Source organism: Colobus angolensis, unplaced genomic scaffold (genome assembly GCF_000951035.1).
Source record: "Colobus angolensis palliatus isolate OR3802 unplaced genomic scaffold, Cang.pa_1.0 Scaffold153, whole genome shotgun sequence".
NCBI classification, from domain to species: Eukaryota; Metazoa; Chordata; class Mammalia; order Primates; family Cercopithecidae; genus Colobus; species Colobus angolensis.
In genome coordinates this window covers 1,781,709-1,794,427 of record NW_012114633.1, presented here as the reverse complement: position 1 = coordinate 1,794,427, position 12,719 = coordinate 1,781,709, and positions in this window count along the sequence as shown.

The window sequence follows — 12,719 nt, the reverse complement described above, 5'->3', positions numbered from 1 at the left end:
GGGATTCTCTTAAATTTGCTTGACCATGAGTTGTTGTTCTTTCTTTTTTGTGGAACAGGGTCTCACTCTGTTGCCCAGGTTGTAATGCAGTGGCACAATCCCGGCTTACTGCAGCCTCTACCACCTGGACTCAAGCGATCCCTGTGCCTCAGCCTCCCAAGTAGCTGGGACTACAGATGTGCACCACCATGCCTGGCTAATTTTTTTTTTTTGGTGGGGGAACAGAGTTTCACCATGTTGCCCAGGCTGGTCTCTAACTCCTAGGCTCAAGCCATCTGCATATCTTAGCCTCTCAAAGAGCTGGGATTACAGGCATGAGCCACTGAGCCTGGCTGACCATGAGTTTTTGATATCATTAAAATGGTTAACTAATTACTCATAAACTGGAAATGGTAGGCAGGTTTTGAGTAATTCCTTTGAAAACAAATATGTAAAAGGTTTCTTATGCACATCAAGTTCTCTTTCTTGGACTGAAATGAGCAAGGTTCAGCTATGCTTCAGAGAAGAACCATGGAAGTGAGAGATAATGGCTTATCTTGCATGAGGTTTCAGCTACAATTGCCGGGTCCCTACTACTCAGACATGCACTCAAGTTCTCCATCAGAGACTCCAATGGTTGGCCCTGCTTAATATTGTAGCATCCTGAATGTGACAAGGGAAGGAAAATTAGGAGAAGAAAATCTACTTTTCTTGAAAGGAAATATGGCTTTCCAAAGGTTGGAAAATTTGAAGTAATCTTAAGATGTCCACCTGACAAAATTTGGCCTGAGAAAGGGCTGTGCTGTTCCTACACAGGGCCTTCAGCCTGAATGATGCATTATTTGTTTATTGAAGTAAAACATTCTAAACTCTTGTTTATCCATATTTAACCAACCAGAAGAACAAGATAATTCCTTCTCCCTGAACTCTATCTTTAAGAGAAAGAGATAATTAAGGTTGTTCATTAGGAGGGATACATCAGAACAGAATGGGATCACCTTGACTTAAATGCCCATTCTGAAGATAATGTCAATTTTGTGACATCCTTGGCAGTGTCCCAAAGCACTGCAGAAACTTGGAGTACTTGTACATGCTCAGAGATTAAATTGCATGCAGTGTCATTTTCCTACTTGTATCACATGCTTTCCTGACTCTAACCATCTCCGATCATCCTATATTAAGTACCCATAATGAGCTCTAGGTATTTAAAATAATCTTTAAGTGTATAGAAGTTTTCCCTGATAAAACATGGCTTTTGACTCCTCCTTTCTTCCCTACAGAACTTACCTTTAAAAAAAAGATAGGCCGGGCATGGTGGTTCATACCTCTAATCTCAACACTATGGAATGCTGAGGCGGGTGGATCACACTTGAGGGCAGGAGTTCGAGACCAGCCTGGCCAACATAGTGAAACCTCATCTCTACTATTAATAAATATAGAATACAAAAATTAGCCAGGTGTGGTGGCACGTGCGTGTAGTCCCAGCTATACAGGAGGTTGAGGCAGCACAGTCTCTTGAACCATTGGGGTGGAGGTTGCAGTGTGCTGAGATTGAGCCACTGCACTACAGTCTGGGCAACAGAGCGAGACTCCATCTCAAAAAAAAAAAAGGTAGGTAGATAATGATAGTTGGATAGATAGATAATGATAGAGATATTTAGTTGGGTATTGATAAGACATAATACAAAGAAGAAGTTGATTGAAGAAACTACTGTGATCCTTATTTCTTAAAGTCATTCTTTGTGTTTCTAATTTCTTATAAAAATAGCTCAATATCTAGAAATAGCTTGTCTTCATAGAGGTAAGCCCAGATATATACAGAAACTGCTGAACTTGTGGTATGATATGGAGGGTGTAGGGATTAAATGAGAGTTTTAAGTGCCTTGTCTATCACTGATACACAGTAGGCATTCAACAAATATAAATGTCCTTAAAATCCAGCATTAGGGTCAGTCTTTGGATTCTTTATTTAGTCCTCCTTAAATATATTTAGTTCATTCTTTCATTCCTTTTTTTTTTTTGAGACAGAGTCTTGCTGTGTCACCCAGGCTGGAATGTAGTGGTGCAATCTTGGCTCACTGCAACCTCTGCCTCCTGGGTTTAAGCGATTCTCCTGCCTCAGCCTCCTGAGTAGCTGGGATGACAGGCATGCGCCACCAGGCCTGGCTAATATTTTTTCTGTAGAGACAGGGTTTCACCATGTTGGCCATGCTCGTCTTGAACTCCCAAGCTCAAGTGATCCATCCGCCTTGGCCTCCCAAAGCGCTGGCATTACGGGTGTGAGCCACTGTGCCTGGCATCTCCAAATATTCATTGATGGCTTACCATATGCCACATCCAGCACCAGCCCTAGGGGTACAGGGTGAATAATAAATCCCTGAACCCAAAGAACAAGTCTGGTGACTGACAGTGTTAGTGACATAACAGAGAAATGTCTCCTGATTGGAGGGATCAAATCAGGAACATGTAGGAAAGAGTGGGAGACAAAGAGTCAGAAAAGGGTTCAAAGTAAATCACTGGGGTTTGCAGGCTCCTAAATCTGCTTCTCAATGTGGTCCGGAGTGGGCCACGGTACCATCCCTGTGGCTAGAGACTAAGTGGGGAATGGCATCTGCTCCCTAGCTGTGGCTCTAATTCAAGTGTAGTGATGCCTTAGGAATTGCTGCCTGAAAGCAAAGAAAAAGAAGAAAACAATAACCATAATGAAATAAAAGCCTTAAAGCGAAAGAAAAACAAAATGTCATGATTTGTGTATTTTTCTGCAAAACCGATTTGTTCTGTGGTGGAAGATAGAGTCTGCATTTGATTTCTACAAGATATGCAGTAATGGGTTATGTACTCCAGGGAAAAACTATTCTTAAGGGAGCAAGAACGTGATGGATTCACTTCCTTGGTGAGGTTTACAATATGTGGCAGTTTTAGTGCGAGCAGGTATTTGGTCTATAAACTTGGAGAGCCAGGCATTAGTGGAAGCTCATTTCTAAATGAAGAAGAATGCAGCTCTCCCTCTCACTCTGGTTATTAGTCCTTCTGGGGATAAACAGGAAGATTCAGTGTTTTCTTGATGCTGTGTTTGCCTGTCACAGTAATGTGCACACACCCCATTGCCAGCACCTTTACGCGGCGCCGCAGACTTGCTATTTTTGTTGGAAGGAGTTGTTCATTGAGAGGCCCGGGTCTCATTCCATGCTGATTGGTGGCAGGGTTATTTCCACTCTTTGTTCAAATGCTCCCTCTCAATTAGATGCTCTACGATTAGCTGCTTTGCAATTAGAAACTGGATCTGTGAACATCCAGTTTCTTGGTCCCCAGAGGACATTTCATGTCCTCTCTCCTCCAAGCCTGCTGTTCTGCTTGTTGCAGTTTAAATGGTGCTAAAGACAGGCCAACCTGCCAGCCAGCTGGCTTCCCGGAGGACCTTGGAGGCCGCCTGCGCTGGGGCTGCTGGAGACCTGCTCGGCTGGGCACGGGTGGGAACTTGAATTGTCATCTCTGTGAGAAGTGACTTCATTCTAGGGGGCTTATTTGTATTAACTAATCTCTTAAAACACTGGCTGGCTGATAAATTAAAATGCCAATTTATTTATTTACTATTAGAAATATACTTGCTAAGCAATATATCTGTGTCAGCCATTTAGTTTGTTCTCTTCACACAAATAAAACCTATTTGGGGCCGGGCAGGGTGGCTCACGCCTGTAATCCCAGCACTTTGGGAGGCTGAGGTGGGTGGATCAGGAGTTCGAGACCAGCTTGGCCAACACGGCGAAACCCAGTGTCTACTAAAAATATTGAAAAAAAAAACAACAACAAAAAGCTAGCTGGGTGTGGTGTCGGGTGCCTGTAGTCCCAGCTACTCAGGAGGCTGAGGTGGGAGGATGGATTGAGCCCGGGAGGTGGAGGTTGTAGTGAGCTGAGATTGTGCCACTGCACTCCAGCCTATGCAACAGAGCAAGACTCCATCTCAAAAAAAAAAAAAAAAAAAAATCTATTTGGGATACCAAATTATAAATCATATATTTCGTAGTGAGGGAAGAAGAGACTCCTGTACACTGCTCATTGGAATATAAATTGAGACAAGTTTTCTGGGCGACAATGTTTTATTATTACGTGGAGCCTTTCCACTGGACAAGCATGATAGGTTCTTCATTTGTGTCTCCTATCATTACTTAAAAATTGATTTGGTGGTGGAAGCTTCCCCTACGCACTGGCTGAGAACTTGGATGCCCCTCTGTTCTGCTTGCTCTTGGGGAATAAATTGGTCTATGGTCTAAGCCACAAATGCTGGCTTGATTCAGAAATAACAGTATACAATCCAAGCTATTAATCAAACTTCGGTCTTTCATTTTTCACAGGTAAGACGTTTCCTTTACTTCTCCCACCTGAGGTCTGTGTTTGCTGGGGCACCTACTCTTTGCACGGTGGTTTTGGTCACCTTCTCTCACTCCTCTCTTTCCCTCTTGCTACTTGTTAATTGAATCTTCTGGCCTCTCAGAGGATGGGACACAGCAATGGAAGAGGTCACTAAGCCTGTGGTGGGAGATACCAAGCTCCCCTCTCCCCGGTGGTGGGCAGGCTCTCAAGGCACAGCTTAGCTGAAGACATCACCTCCCAAATCCACTTCTTCCACACTCAGCACTTGTTTAGTCTTTGCCTGAGTGATCTAAAGTAGAAAGCCTAGCTTTTTTGTCTATCTTTTGAACATTGTGTTCAGGCACCTACCTTCGGTGTGGAACATCTATTGCATGTATTTTACTTTGTGTATGTCTGTCAAGTATTTCCTCAGCCTAAATTCCTAGAACTGGAATTGTTATGCTCATGAGTGTTAGTAAGCATAGCAGTTAAGAGTGTGGGTTCTGGAGTCTATTGTTTCCAAGTGGCAGGGTCAAACTTTAGTTTTAACATCCTAAAATGTTGTATATGCATTGAAAACTTTAACAGTTTTCATAACAACAGCAAATACTTATTCGGCACTTTTACTAAGTTTAATTTTTCAACAATCCTGTGAATTATGTGTTATCATAATCTCCATTTTGCAGATAAACCGAGGCATAGAAAGACTCAACAACTTGTCTAGAGTCACACTAATAGAAAGGAATAAATCTAGTATTCCATCCAAACAGTCTGCCTCCAGTTCTAGGAAATCAGTCTGAGGAAATAGTAAGATTCACTAAATAATATAGCTGGATTTTAATAGCAATATTTCTGATAACTTGAAAAAATTGGGTACAACTTACATATTTGATAGTAAGAGATTGATGAAATAAACAGTGGTATCTTAATATGCTAGAAACCAAAGACTTTAAACATTTATTTTAGAGGAATAGTTATATATGAACAATGCATAATTAGTGTAGTTGCTCTGTCACCCAGGCTGGAGTACAGTGGCACGATCTCAGCTCACTACAATCTCTGCCTCCCAGGTTCAAGCGATTCTCCTGACTCAACCTCTCAAGTAGCTGGGATTACAGGCATGTACCACCATCCCTGGCTAATTTCTGTACTTTTAGTAGAGATGGGGTTTCGCCATGTTGGCCAGGCTGGCCTTGAACTCCTGACTTCAAGTGATCCACCCGCCTCGGCCTCCCAAAGTGCTGGGATTACAGGCGTGAGCCACAGCGCTCCGCCAACATATATTAATTTTATTAGAAAACTGTTAGAAATGAAGTATAAAGAAGTCAAAATGGGAAACTGGTTTATAAGAGAAAATTGAGCTAGAATTGAATTTGAAGTCAAAAAAAATCTTTTTAAGAAGGTGATTGGTGAAATAGTATCAGAACAAAAAGTTGAATGACCTTAAGGATGGTCCATTTGAGCAGTTAAATGCCTGAAAACACTCTTCCATTAGAGGGTGACGTTAGCCTGCTATCTTCTTGACACAATATATGACCTAGAAAGATTTGGGGAAGAGATGCAATTTTGAAATTTCTTTTTGTTACATAAAGGCTACATTTCCACCTAAAATGCTCTAGTTTCTTCTAGAGAATGCTGATATATAAAGGGGGGGGGAGATAAAAAAATTGAAATAGAAGTTTAGCAAGAAAAGAAGGTAAGTTTGGGAAGACTTGTAGATAGAGCAGGAATAGAGTGCAGTTTGATGTGGTGTGGTTGGTCGCAAAGGAATCCCGATGCAGTTTGCAGTGTGGCTTAGTATACCCTGTAGTCATAAAGTCATATCTATTGAGAACATCAGCACTAAAGTAAGTGTTTCATGTTAAGACCTGGACTTGGCTCTTCCAGCCAAAGGCAGATGGTCTTTGTACCATTCATCACTTGCCATTTGCAAAACTTTGTCAGGTACATTTGGGGATAGTGGGAGTGGGGCGCAGAAGGTGGTATATGCAACATTTATCAAAACTCCACAGCGTTAAGAGGAAAGGTGGTTTCAGAAAAATAAATCCTTTGCATTTCTTCCCCATTTTGACAAAATCCAAACTAAAGCTTCAGTTATGTAGAACCTCTCAGATCTGATGTCTTCTCAGGATATAAATAGTACATGGAACAAAGGAAGTAGGGTAATTATTATAAAATTAGAGAAATAAATTTAGTCAAAATCCTGAGCTGCTTTGCCATTTGAAACTGTGTATAAAGTTTAGAACTCTTGTTGATTGGACTGTATAATAAAACTGAAAGTGTGAAGACCAAAGACCTCAGAATTCTCGCTCTGCTTTAGAGGATCATAATCAGGGAGAGGACTCTAATGTGAAATGAGGAATAGATACCAATTGATATTTTACTGTCTGTAATGTCAATTGTACCGTTTTGAACTCCATTGTGGGGAATGCCAATGGTACCTCACTTGTCCAGGGTAACTTAAGAGATGAAGAGCTGAGGGGAGGGGCTGCGATGCAGCCTATTGTGGCTATTAAGTGGTGGTATTTCCTGGAAGGCTAGTTAATGGTGAAATGGAAGGCCTTTCCTTTTATGTCCTTTTTGGTCTGACATTTTCCATTGTTGACTGCAGCTGAAATAGCTCAAAATAAAAACCAGAAAATGCAAGTAAAAACTCTATTTTCCCTATGCCAAATAAAATAGAAAAACTGGACTTCTGGCTTTTCAACATAAATTGCAGTGGGTACTATGGAAGATTCTTCTAATCAGGCACTTCTGGAGAAATTCAGGATGTGTAATCAAGAAATAACCACAGCCTAGAAGCTGATTTTTTTAAGGAGAGGTTCCTTGTTTGTGTTTTCTTCTCCCCTCCTATTTTGGAGGATTAGATGTAAATGCTCCTTTGTAAAGTTACCCCATCACCTATTCTCTTTAGCCCATCCTCATGTATTCCACTGACTTTTATCACTGGCTTCTCTTTGTCCATGGGAGTTTTTTCTCTGCCCATAAACATACTCAAATCTAATTTTTCTTTAAAAGCAACCATCCATCTAGCCCAGAAATCCTTCTGTCAATTTACAACTCTTTTACTTCCTCTCCTTATCTTGAAGTCTAAATTCACCAGAAGTCTAGTCTGATCTTTTTTCCTATGGCTTCACCTTTCACTCTTTCCCAAATCATTTCCAAACCAGCTTGCATATTCACCTCTCTACTAAAGGTAAAAAATGACCTCAGATATCCCATTTACATTCTTCTGAGTTCTGAGGCATTGACATATGAATCTCTTCCTCTTCCTTGGAATTCTTATTCCTGGGTTTTGCTTTTTCTCAGTCCTTCTTACTGGCTCAATCTTCTTTGGACTGTCCTTGGAATATGGTGTTTTCCAGATTCTGCCATCTGTCTCTTTTCTGGCTTTCAGATAATAGCATGGCATTTATTCATTTCTGGTACTATGCTAAAACCAGAGACACAAGGATGGCTAAACATCACCACCTATTAGGAATCTTTGGACACATCAACATTCCAGAGTCATATTATGACCCATATAAAAATGGGTCATAAATACTTGAGGTCCAGACCTACATTTGCAGTTCCCCATGGTGCAGCCCTGGCTATGAGCCCAACGTGACCAAAAGCAAATGCCCAATATCCCCCTTGCACCATCTTTTCCTCTCTCAATAATTCCTCCCATGGTTAATGGCAGTAACATTCCTCTAGTCTAGATACAAGCTAGAAACCTGGGAATCATCCTTTGTTTCCCTTTCGCTCAACCTCTACATCCAATAAATCTCCAAGCCTACCGCTTGTCTATCAGAAATATTGCTTTAAAACCTGCCACTTCATGACCCCACCCAGACCTCCTCATTTCTCCCCGGCCAATACTACAGTAGCCTTTGTTCTCCTTTCCTTCTTCTAGGTTCTACACCAACTCCAAAATTCATTCTCCACAATGCTGCCAGAGTGACTGTTTAAAAGTACTACTTTGATCACATCTTATCTGCTCTAGGACTTCAGTGGATCCTGCTGTCTATAGGATAAAGTTCAAGCATTTGTAAAACACTTCTGTTTTGTCCACAGTCTCCTTGTGTGGTCTCATGCTGAGTCCTCCTTCCTTTACCCAGTCACCTCTCATTTTAGCCAGAAGGGTTACTGGACTTTGCCGAGAGGAGTGAGGTCCCTGTGCCACGGTTTATGTTGTTCCTTCTGTTCACAGCACTTTCCTCCTATTCCGCCACACAGGGACATCCTCCTGGATTTCAAAACATGTTCCAAAGTTCTCTTCTTCCCCGAGGCCTTCTTTGAGCCTTCTCTGGAGGAATAAATCCTTCTCTATTCTTTCTGCGCTCACAGAGCTTTGCTTCCCTGTTCTCTTTGCCACCTTATCAGCTCACATTCAGAGATGTGAGGGTTATCTTATCTGCTTATTGAGCAAGGACTGCACCTCAGGCTTTTGACCATCCCAGGAGCTTATCATGGTCCCATGACCAGAACTCAACAAATATGTGTGGCAAGAGGCGAGTAATTAAAAAAAAAAAAAAAAAAGAAGACTGCAGAATGCCAGCAGGTCCAGGGTTATATGGCAAAGCCAGCCTTGTGTTGGTGTGAACACTGAAGCAATGTTTGTTTCTGTTCCCAGCAGATCCCAGAATATTCTTTAATCCTGTACTCGGTGACCTTCAACCCAAAGGAGCAAAGCCATGAAGAGAACCATTTTGTCCACATGGGGGCAGCGCAGTCACTTCCACAATCCTATCGGAGGTCCCCAGGTTTCTCTCCCCAAGGGTCCGTTTATAGCCAGATCCAACTTTTCCTTGCCTGAGCTCCAAACTCAAGAGGCCTCACGTCTCCTCCACCACCTTCTTCTGGGCTATAGAAGGCATTAATTTTAAGGTGATTTTAAAAAACCACGTGTGGAGGTTCATCATAAATTGCTTGCCCCCAAGCGTTGGAGTAAGTTTCAATCATTCACCGTGTTCCTGAATAATGAAGAAGCTTCCCCACCGAAACAACGCTATCATACACCCAGATGGGCAACGCCTTTTTCTGTGGGTCCCCAGAATTGTTTGATGAGCTCTAAGGGGAGCCACATCTCATGCTCCCTGGAGTTTATGCTGGTTGGAGTGGGTGATTACTCCCAGGCCCAGGGGTAGCACCAGCATCCCTACCATCCACAGTCGTATTAACTTTTCCACAAGGATTTTCTTTCCACTGCATTCCTACTTTTAAGCACAGGCAGCCACAGCTGTGACAGTTTGCCATTCCTTTCCACTTGTTTCCAATAATGCCTCTTTAGTTACTTTGTGAAAAGATTTTCGACTGAGATTTTTCTTGCTTTCTCTCTTCTAAAGTGTTTATTACTAGAAGATTCAACTTTCAGATTCTCTGAAGAAAATTCTTTCCTAGGAAAGGTAAGCGGTAGAAGAAGACGTAGCTAAAATTAGTTTCTTTTTTGGCTCTGCAAAAGCGATTGCAGCAATGGCAATAGTCGGCTGCAATAACTTAACAAATGGCTTCAGAATTGAGCTCTTCACTGGAATTTGAAAGAGCTCTCCGTGAATCCTGTTTTATAATTACTGCCTGATTCTAATGGGGCACTCTAAAGCTTGAGTGTCTCCCAGTTTCATTCCTCAGGTGAGCCCTCTGGTTAACTTTGTCCAGTTTGACACATCGACACTGAACTGTCACCCTGCAGTTTATGGGCTGATGACTGTTTAATTACACCTGCCAGCCTTCAGAAATCTCAGTGATTAAGAATTGCAATACTGTGTCCTATTAATCTGCCTGGATTCCTTCCCATCTAAGGAAGTCAGAGTTTTTTTGGTTAATTTTTGATACACTTAGTGGAACTTGATAGAGAGTGTCAGAAGAAAACAGAGTTGAGAGGATGGTAATTGACCTCCCCAGGATCATTCTAAGTCAGCAGCAATTAGAATAAGAATTTGGAGATTTGGGTGGCCTTTTTTGTTTAGTTAAAATTAGCTTTGGCCATACAATCTAAAGCATACTATCATTACACAGGTTTGACTTGTCTTTGCTGTATCTGCATATATTCATGAAATACTTGACCTCCACAGTTAGCACTTTCCATTTCTAAAATGCAGAGAGCAGGTAGGGCACGGTGGCTCATTCCTGTAATCCCAGCATTTTGGGAGGCCGAAGCTGGTGGATCATCTGAAGTGAGGAGTTCAAGACCAGCCTGGCCAACATGGTAAAACTCTGTCTCTACTAAAATACAAAAATTAGCCAAGCGTGGTTCGTGCTCCTGTAGTCCCAGATACTCAGGAGGTTGAGGAAGGAGAATTGCTTGAACCCTGGAGGTAGTGGAGGTTGCAGTGAGCTGAGATTGCAGCCACTGCACTCCAGCCTGGGTGATAAAGCCAGACTCCATCTCAAAAAAGAAAAAAAAAAAAAATGCAGAGAGCACAGGAGAGCTGGACCAAAGTTTGTCTACAAATTTCCAGTTAATCTTGGAGATTTTCATCTTTTCCAAACAAGTGGACCCACCAAGATTTACAGAAGAGTCTGTGGCTGAGGAATTTAGAAATAGAATGTTGTAATTTATAATTTTCCTAAGAAAGTCTTTGGTGTAAATAAAGTTGCATGCTCCATTGACATGGAAAGAAAAGGGGAAGGAATGAGGAGTATCAATGATCCAGAGTCTAATTAATGTTGCCACCAATTTTTGTGTAATTAACAGTACATTTCTATCCTTTAATAAAATTGTTAAGATTCTACCAAGTTCATTGCTTCTGAAGTTGGAAAATGCGAGGTGGCCCTGGGGGTAGGGAGGAGAAAGGTGATTATGCAAGTACATACCTCCCTGAGATTGGTCAGGTAACATACACCTCCTAACGGGGATAAATATTAGGAGATGAGGAAACGGATACAAGTAAATGCTTTCTCCAAAAACAGAGAAACCAAACTAGTGACCATAGGCAGAACTTGATTCTAATGTTTGCACTCTGGTACTCAAAGGTAACTGAACTTATGCATAAAATGTGACATCAATCTGGTCATCTAGGTAGCCTGAAGATAGTATGCATTTTGGGGAGACTGTTCTATTTCTAGTGCCCTGGAGGATTTCCCAAATTGTTCAGCTAAATGTAGGTTGTCCCTTTAATTACCTCTTTACCATCACCACTCCATGACTGCCTCTGAATGACGACTTTGTGCATTTTTCACTTAAGGGTAATGAACTGCTCTCTTAATATAGTTCCATCATTCAACTTTGTTCTAGGGAGTTTTCTTACAGACAATTTTTATTTTAATCAGAAGTGAATGGGACTATTGCCTTTAAAGTGGACCATCTGTGGGTTTACCAGGAAATTTATTAACTTTGATCTTTATTCAATTTAACTTTCTGCCAGAGCTTCCAGTAAACTTCTTTCAAGCTTGCAGAAAGCAGAGCTCAGAGCTCAGAAAGTGGGCTCTGTGGGAAGGGGGAGAGGGGAAACCAATTGGGAGGATAAGAGAAGGGAGTGTGTGGATAGAGACTGCAATCCCAGTTTCAGCTGAGGTGGCAGTGGGGAGCTGGGAACATTCTTCTGGAAGAGCCTGGAGCAAGTCCTCAACTTGACGCCAGTTCGAGACTCCTCTGGGCTAGCAAGGTACTATATATATATTTAAGAGATGGGATCTTGCTCTGTTGCCCAGGCTGGAGTGCAGTGGCACCCTCACAGCCCACTACAGCCTTGAACTCTTGGGCTCAATCAATCCTCCCGCTTCAGCCTCCTGAGAAGCTGGGACTACCTGTGTGTACCACCAGGCCCAGCTAATTTATTTTTATTTTTGTGTTTTTTTAGAGATGAGGGTCTCATTCTGTTGACCAGACTGGTCTTGAACTCTTGGCTTCAAGTGAACCTCCCATCTCAGCCTCCCAAAGTGCTGGGATTACAAGAGTGAGCTGCCGTGCCTGGCCTAGCAAGGAATTTTAAACAGACACTGCCTTCCCAATGATACAGCCTCCAAAGCCCTGATGCCAGCCTGGGCTGAATGTGATGAGCATGAGGACTGATCCAGGCACTACCCAGCTCTGCAACAAAACAGGGAGACAGGTGGGGAGTATCCACAATGCTGTGGATGGATTGGGCGGCAGGCAGAGGCTTCTGGCTTGCAGCTTATGCAGACCACTGCACAAGCTCTGCTCTTACAGCTTCCAAATTGCTTCTCCGGCCTTTGAAGTGGAGCGATTTAGGATGCCCACAGATCCTTCCCTGTTTAACAAAGCCTCCCTGCTTTCTGTCCAGGGACGCTCACTCTTCCTGTCCTCTAACTCAGGAAAGATTCCTGTCTGCTACAGGTGGAAAGGAAATCTTCTTGGATATCCAGGAAGATGGATATTCGAACTTCCCCAAGATCCTAGTCCATTTCCTCCCTTTCCTTCCCTTCCCTTCCCTTCCCTTCCCTTCCCT